This window comes from Myodes glareolus, chromosome 3 (genome assembly GCF_982192425.1).
Source record: "Myodes glareolus chromosome 3, mMyoGla1.1, whole genome shotgun sequence".
Lineage (NCBI taxonomy): Eukaryota > Metazoa > Chordata > Mammalia > Rodentia > Cricetidae > Myodes > Myodes glareolus.
This window is the reverse complement of record NC_142028.1, coordinates 30024782-30033033: the sequence shown is the minus strand read 5'-3', so window position 1 is coordinate 30033033 and position 8252 is coordinate 30024782.

The window sequence follows — 8252 nt, the reverse complement described above, 5'->3', positions numbered from 1 at the left end:
TGCTCTTCCAAAGGTCCTGAGTTCAATTCCCAGCAACCACATGGTGGCTCACAACCATCTGTAATGGGGTCTGGTGCCCTCTTCTGGCCTGCAGGCATACACACAGACAGAATATTATATACATAATAAATAAATAAATAAACAAATAAATAAATATTTTAAAAAAAAGACTGGAGATGGCCCAGTGGTTAAGGGTGCCTGCTGCTCTATCATGGTGATGGTTTGAATCCCACCATTCATATGGGGTAGTTCACCACAACCTCTAACTCTAGTACCAAGAAATCTGATAGGTCTCCTGGCCTAAGGACGTTTTTTGTTTTGTTCTTTGTAGTAGGAGAGTTGCTTGTTTGTTCCCGGCTGCCCAGAACCGAAATAATCACCCAGAAACCATATTATTTGCAATGTTGTTTGGCCAATAGCTTAAGCGTATTTCTGGCTAACTCATATCTTAAATTAAGCCATCTCCATTAACCTGTGTATTGCCACAAGGCTGTGGCTTACTAGGTAAAGTTCCGGAGTCTGTCTCCGGCAGGGCTACATGGCTTCTTCCTGACTCTGCCTTCTTTCTCCCAGCATTTAGTTTAGTTTTTCCCACCTAGCTAAATTCTGCCTTGCTATAGGCCAAAGCAGTTTTTTTTTAATTCATTAGTCAATAAAAGCAACACATAGACAGAAGGACCTTCCACACCAGTTCTTAATTACATTAATGGATGGAAGTGTGTGTGTGTGTGTGTGTGTGTGTGTGTGTGTGTGTGTGTGTGTGTATGCACCATAGCTAGCATATAGAAGCCAGAGGACAACTCAGAGGTGTCATTTCTCCCCTCTACTATGTGGGATGGAACTCAGGTCATTAGACTTTGTGGCTGGTGCCTATCCCTCTGAGCCATTCTTGCCAGCTCCACCTGGTTTTTTGAGACAAGGTCTGGCTGGTTGTGGGGGAGCACACTGGTAGGATTTGCTGGAGGGGGAGGAGGCAAGAAGATCATGAGTTCGAGGCCAGCCTGGGCTACACATTTTAGGGCTGGAGAGTTGACTCAACTGATAAGAGCACCGACTGCTATTCCAGTAGACCTGGGTTCAATCCCCAGCACCCACACAGCAGCTCACAACTGTCTGTAACTCCAAATCTGACACCCTCACATAGACATACATGCAGACAAAACATCAATGCACATAAAATAAAAATAAGGAAAATATTAAAAAAATAAAAACAAACAAACAAAAAGACAAAGCAGAGACAAGGACAAGGTCTGTCACTAGAAACTGGGGCTCACTGTTCAGGTTAGGCTGGCTGGCTGACCGGCTGGCCAGTAAAGTACATCTGGCTTTCTTTTTTTTTTTTTGAGACATGGTCTCATTGTGATGCCCTGATTGATCTAAACTTTGCTATATAGATCAAGCCTACCTCTGTCTCCTAAATGCTGGAATTAAAAATGTATGCCCCATATCTTCTTCATGGCTTTTCTGGGGATGAAACTAAGGGCATTTTCAATCACACAGTGAGTTTGAGGCCAGGCACATTCCTGGCACCAGGGTGTGGTTGTAAAGCCACACATACCTTTCTCATAGTTTATAATTTCCATATGTGGGGAGAAGGTGAGGGTTACTCGAGGGCAGTCATGGTAGTTAGGTCTCATTGGGTAAAAGAACACAACTCACAGAGAGCTAGAAAGCTCCCGAGAAGGCGGAGTGGGAGAGGGGCTTGATTATACTAGTATTCCCCTGGGACAGTGTGTGGTTAGACAGGAAGCATCTGGTAAGTAGACAGCAGCAGGGCCTGTGGAAGAGCGCTGGGCAGCAGCTCACCCCAGCGCAGGAACACAAGAGCCCAGCTTTGGGAGTTTATTTTCACAGCTCTCTCCTCTGGTGGCCTAGGTTCAATCCTTCAGCAGCCATAGGCTCAGTTCCCCATCAGTCTGATAGAGATGAGCCTCTGTGTGTCCTTCCTATCAAAGAGGACGTTACTGTGCCCCACAGGCGTGCTAGGAATCGATGAAATATATAGGAAGTGCTCCTAGAATGTGGCTGTTAACTTGTTATTGGGTTCCTGCTAACTCTGTGTGGGGTGAGGTGGGGCTTGGAAGGCAGAACTCTGGGTGCAGGGGCCCAAGAACTATGGCCTTTTCCTCTTTTGTTTTTGTTTTAAAGACAGTGTCTCACATGCCTTTAATCCCAGCACTCGAGAGGCAAAGGCAGGTGGATCTCTATGAGGTCGAGGTCAGCCTGGTCAACAGAGCAAACTCCAGGACAGCCAGAGCTACCTAGTGAAATTGTCTCAAAAAAACAAACAAACGACAATGTCTCACATTGCGTAGCTGGCTAAGAGCTCCATATATAAAGTTCAACATGACCATGGAAACATTACATTTACTTGTTTATAATAAATATGTATTTTATGTTCATATATAAATAAATTGTAGTGAAAGGCCAGAGGATGATGGCTCATCTTGGTTGTCAACTTGACTACATCTGGAATCAACTAAAACCCCAGATGCTGGGTAAGCCTGCGGTGGGGTTATCTGAGGTGGGAAGACCCACACTAAATCTTGGCCACGCCTTCCGGTGTGCGCCCACACTGAAGGATGGGGATAAGGAAGCTTTGACTTCTGCCTGCTCGCCCTGCGTTCCTGCACCTGCAGAACTGATTTCTTGGGATTCCACAGTAAGACTGCATCCAGCAGCTCTCCGTGAATCCTCCAGGACTCAGGGCTGGACTGGGACTACGCCAGGGCCTGAATGATGAAGACAAAGATTCTCCACTTCCCACTGCAACACACCCATGGTTGAACTTCCCGGACCACATTCTATAAGTCAATCTAATACATATTCATTCTATCAGTTCCGAAGAGCCATGACTCACACGGACGACAGCTCGCTGGAGTCACAACCGCCTGAGTTCCAGGAATCCTCAGGGCTGTCCCTGGTGGTGAATGACTGATCCTCCTGGCTCCACTCTCCTAGGTGCTAAGGCTACAGGCATGGGCCACTAAATGAGTCATTTTATTTATTTATTATTCATTCATTGTTTTATTTATTTGGCTTTGCAAAACAGGGTTTCTCTGTGTAGCCCTGGCTGTCCTGGAACTTGCTGTGTAGACCAGATCGGCCTCGAACTCAAGATCCTCCTGCCTCTGCCTCCTGAGTGCTGGGATTAAATGCGTGCGCTGCCACCGACCAGCTATAAATTAGTCTTCTGAAGGGCCGTGAGTGGGAACCTGGGGGAACCTGGAGGAACCTGGAGGAGCCGTTCTTTCTGTAGCGCAGGTGTTGGAAGTCGAGGACTCACACAGGCGTGGCCATCGCTCTACCACTGACTGAGCCCTTCACCTAGCGCTAGAGCCTTCCCACACTGCCTGCCAGCTGTCCCATCATTCCCAGCGAAACTTCTTGTGTTCCACAGAGCTTCTCCTGCTCTTCCAATCTCTTCCCCACCTCACCCTGCTTTGGTAATTAGCGTTTCCACTGGGTGTCCCTGCACAGACTGAGTATCACCAGCAGAGCCCCCACCCTCACACCTGTGTGTGTGTGGGATGTCAACGTTCCCTCTGTCCTGGCCGCTTCTCACCTGGGTGAAACACTGACAGCAAGCTCCTGCTCCAATCACAAAGTGGCAAAATAGAGACATAGATGAGTCCAGGTCAGGCAGTCCTGGTGTGTGTGGGACTTAGTCCTCTTTCAGGCTCACTGTGGATGGCCTTGGGACTCAGGGGCTCCTAATGAACCAGACCAACTCAGGGAAGGTGGTCATAGCTCATACATCAAGATCACAACCTCCTCCAAGGCCCAAGCGGAGCCACCAGGACTGTCTTGGGACACAAAGGAAGGGACAGGCCAATATTACACCAAGTTCAGTGGACACAGGTTGATAGGACACCAACAGTGAGAGGAAGGTGCCCACTGGGCGGTGAGCTGAGAGAGTGTGCTGGAGGCTGAGGAGACAGCAGCTGTCCTGAAGGGATACTGTCTGCCCTGAGTGTAAGACTGCAACATTTGTATCCAGCTAGGATTCAGGCTGCAGTAACCACAACAAGCCCTCCCTTCTCACAGATACTGACAGGTACCTGGCTGTGTCACTGTGTGTGGGTCTCTAGCTGACAGACTCTGGGGGGCTAGGATCTTTCACTCAGGGAAGTGAGTTCACATCAGGGCCACACAGTGTGATCCTCACCCCCTTCTTTGCCTCTGAGCAGGAATTACAGCCGATGGCTTGTGCGGTGAAGACACCCCACTCTCAGAAAAGTTCAAGAGACTCCCATTTCTGCCATATGGGTCCTGACTCCCTCGCTACAAAGTCCCTGTTAGCTGGGCAGTGGTGGCGTACGCCTTTAATCCCAGTACTTGGGAGGCAGAGGCAGGCAGATCTCTGTAAGTTCAAGGCCTGATCTACAAGAGCTAGTTCCAGGACAGACACCAAAAGCTACACAAGAGAAACCCTGTCTACAAACAAACGCCCCCTACTATGCTGTCTTTCTGTTACTGAGGTGTGATCTCCTCTCCAAGCCCCCACCAATCTGTCCCTTTATGGTGTTAAAAACTTTTTTTGTTTGTTTGTTTTGAGAAAAGGTCTTACTATGTAGCATTGGCTAGCCTGGAACTCACTATGTAGACCAGGTTGGCCTCAAACTCAAGAGTTCCATCTGCTTCTGCTTCCCCAAGTGCTGAGATTAAAGTTGTGCAACACCACGGCTGGCCTGTTAAGAAATTTAATAAACTCCACACTCCTAGTGATCCCTCTCAGTGTCTCTCTGAATCCCCATCTGAGACCTTCCACTGGGAAGGTGAAAAGTATTCAGGGGCTGGGCCAGGGTGCCCCACCCTTTTTAATGTGTCTTCCTCCCAAGCTGTCTGTAGCTCCAGGCCTTGAAAGACAGACAGGTGAGAGACATCAAGCAAACCCCGCTGGAAGAAAGATCCTGGACCAAGGTTTGTGGTGCCAAGAAAAAAAAGGTTCTTCTCACTGATACCTGAGCAGCCTCCCAGTCCTGGGCTGAGGGCCCGTGAGACAGGAGGAGCCCTGGCGTGACTCAGCACCTCCAGTAAGTCAGCAGTCCATGGGATTTCCCAGGTTTCTCCCCCTCACTGTCCCGTGGGACTCTTGGATCTGCTCTGAGTTCCTAGTGAGGATGCCCAGCTGGAAGAAGGAAGAGTAGAGGTCTGGAGGACTAACTTCCCCAAGCCACATAAATGTCCCCTCCTAGTCTGGCCACAGCTCAGACGGATTCCTGAGGAAGGAGTGGAAGAATGGGGGTGGCTTTCCTAAAGAGCCAGACCCCCCAACATTTGCCCCAAGATGGGTCTGATCATGGCCCCCATACAGAATACGTGGTCTGCTCTCTCTGAAGCCAGCTCTATTTATTTTAGTGTTTTTCTTTTTTTTTTTCTCTTTTTTTCTTTTTCTTTTTTGTTTTGGTTCTTCGAGACAGGACTTCTCTGCGCAATAGCCCTAGCTGTCCTGGATCAGAGATCTACCTGCCTCTGCCTCCTGAGTGCTGGGATTAAAGACGTGCGCTGCCACCACCACCACCCAGCTATTTTAGTGTTTTTCAAGACAGGGCTTCTCTGTAACAGCATTGGCTGTCCTGGAACTCACTGCGCATAGACCAGGCTGGCCTCAAACTCAGTGATCTCCCTGCTTCTGCCCTGGAGTGCTGGATAAAAAGCGTGCACTACCACCGCCAGGTGATTATTTTAAGCTGTAAGGCATGGGCTTACTTTGTAGCTTCAGCTGACCTAGAGCACAGTCTGTGACCCAGGCAGGCCTGGAACTCATGTCAGTCCTGCTTCTGCCTCCTGAGTGTTGCGTCTCCAGGTGTGAGCCATCATGTACAGCCTTTTGTCTCTGTTATTGTTACATGACGTGACAAGCTATTTCTGGGCTCTTTGTTTCTGGACAGGGTTTCCCCACAAATCCAGCCAATCCCTCCCTTCCTTCCTCTCTCTCACACTCTGCCCTGGGATCCACATGTCCTCAGGAATTCCGAGAAACTGAGCAGGGGCAGCTTGAGGGTTGGGCTCTGAGCAGGGACAGCTTGCTGGCATGTGACTGTGACTCAGAAGCCTGAGAGATAGGCGCGGAGTACATAACGCCATTGGCTCTTTTCTGTCCCGCTTATGAAGGAGAGAGATCTGGAGAGCCAAGTTCAAGATCAGTTAGCTGGGTAGCAGCCAGACTGGGCAGAGGACAAGTCAAAGTCCTAGGGCTCTTCATGTCACACGGCCAAGTAACCTAAAACACTTTCCTTCTCAAGGGTCACAGCACCATCATTAGCAGATGTAAGAGAGGAAGGGCCCGGATAAAGCCTACACTGGCCTGGAGGAAAAAGAGTTTTAAACCATGGGCCCACAATTAAATGCATTATAACAAAAATGGGATCCTAAAACCCATTCTATATAATTAATATATTCTAATAATTTTTTTTGTTTGTTTTCCGAGACAGGGTTTCTTTGTAGCTTTGGAGTCTGTCCTGGAACTAGCTCTTGTAAACCAGGCTGGCCTCTTGTGGACCTGCCTCTGCCTCCCAAGTGCTGAGATTAAAGGTGTGTGCCACCACCACCCGGCTTGCTAATAAAATTTTTTAAATAGTAAAAAAGGCTTTTTTTTTGAATTAAGTTTGCAATTATTTTATTTTTTTATTTTTATTTTTCGGTTTTTTCAGACAGGGTTTCTCTGTAGCTTTAGAGCCTGTCCTGGAACTAGCTCTTGTAGAGCAGGCTGGCCTCGAACTCACAGAGATCCGCCTGCCTCTGCCTCCTGAGTGTTGGGATTAAAGGCGTGCGCCACCACCGCCCGGCTTAAGTTTGTATTTATTTATGGTGTGTGGGGGATAAGCACGTAGAGGTCAGAGGTCAACTTTTCTCACATTGTGGCTCTGAGGACTGAACAGGGTTACAAAGCAAGTGCTTTGACCTGCTACAGCTAAGCCATCTTTCTGCACTGCCGTCCTTCAGCTTCCAGCAGGAGAAGCAGAGAATTAAAAGGCCTGTTTCAGGCTGGCCCTCCTACCTTCCTGGCACTGGGGCCCAAATCAGTAATGAAAACTTCTTGGGACCCTGGTCATAGGTCCTATATGGCTGCTGTAGTCCTGGGGACCCTGGTCATAGGTTCTGTTTGGCTGCTGTGGTCCTGGGAAAAGCAGGTACTCTGAATCTGTTTGGGAAATTTCTCATGGTGAGTGGGCTAGTCCCTTGATGCAGCTCCATAACAGACTGGAAAATGAAACGGGATTTAGGGAGGTCTGCAAAGGGGCAGCCACAGGTTTCAGATTTCACCAGGAGCTTGAAGACTGGGAGGCTAGGAGACACCTCTCTCCTGGCTGATGCCTAACATCTGGGAAACTAAGGGAATGTCACTTATGGTTGGAGACTGGCCAGGGATGTCTGGATACTGACGGCCTCTGACTTAGCTGCTGTAGAGTTAAGGTTGGATGATGAGCTGCATGTGTGTACACAGATGATTACTATCTGCTCCTATGTTCTTCTTACTCTGAGACAGGGTCTCATGCCATCAAGGCCGACCTCACATTCACCATGTACCCAAGGATGAACTTCAACTTCTGATTCTCCTGCCTCCATCTTCCAAGTACTGGGATTATAGGTGTGGGTCACCATGCCTGGGTTTATGACGCCAGCGCCAGGCTTTGTGCAAGACTAGCACACTACCAGCCGAGCTGTGTAGTGTGCTAGTCTTAAATCTTTCCGAAAACCAACACATAGGACTTCATGGTTCCAAGGTTTTAAAGATTTTTACTTAAAAGATTTATTTTCGTGTTTGACTGCATGCATGTACATATACCAAGCACATGCCTGGTGACCTTGGAAGCCAGAGAGAGGATGTCAGATCCCCGGAACTGGAGTTACAGATAGTTTTACGCTGCCATGTGAGTGCTGGCAATCAAAACTCAGGTCCTCTTCAAGAGTGCCAAGTGCCCTTAACCACTGACCCATCCTTCCTGACCCTTGTTTCTATTATTTTAAATAGTATGCACATCTGTGTGAGGCCAAATACACCTGTGGGCAGCATCACTCAAGTTCCAATGCTTTGAATGTCAACTCCAAATTTCTACATAGGTACAGAATTGTCGAACTTGGGGGTGGAGAGATGGTTCTGTGGTTAAGAACAGACACGACTCTTACAGAGTGCCCGAATTAAGTTCCCAGCCCCTATGTCAGGCAGCTCACAATTGCCTGTAGCTCCAGCCTCAGGGGCTCTGACATCTCTGGCCGCTGCTGGCACCTGTAGGCACATGCACAGA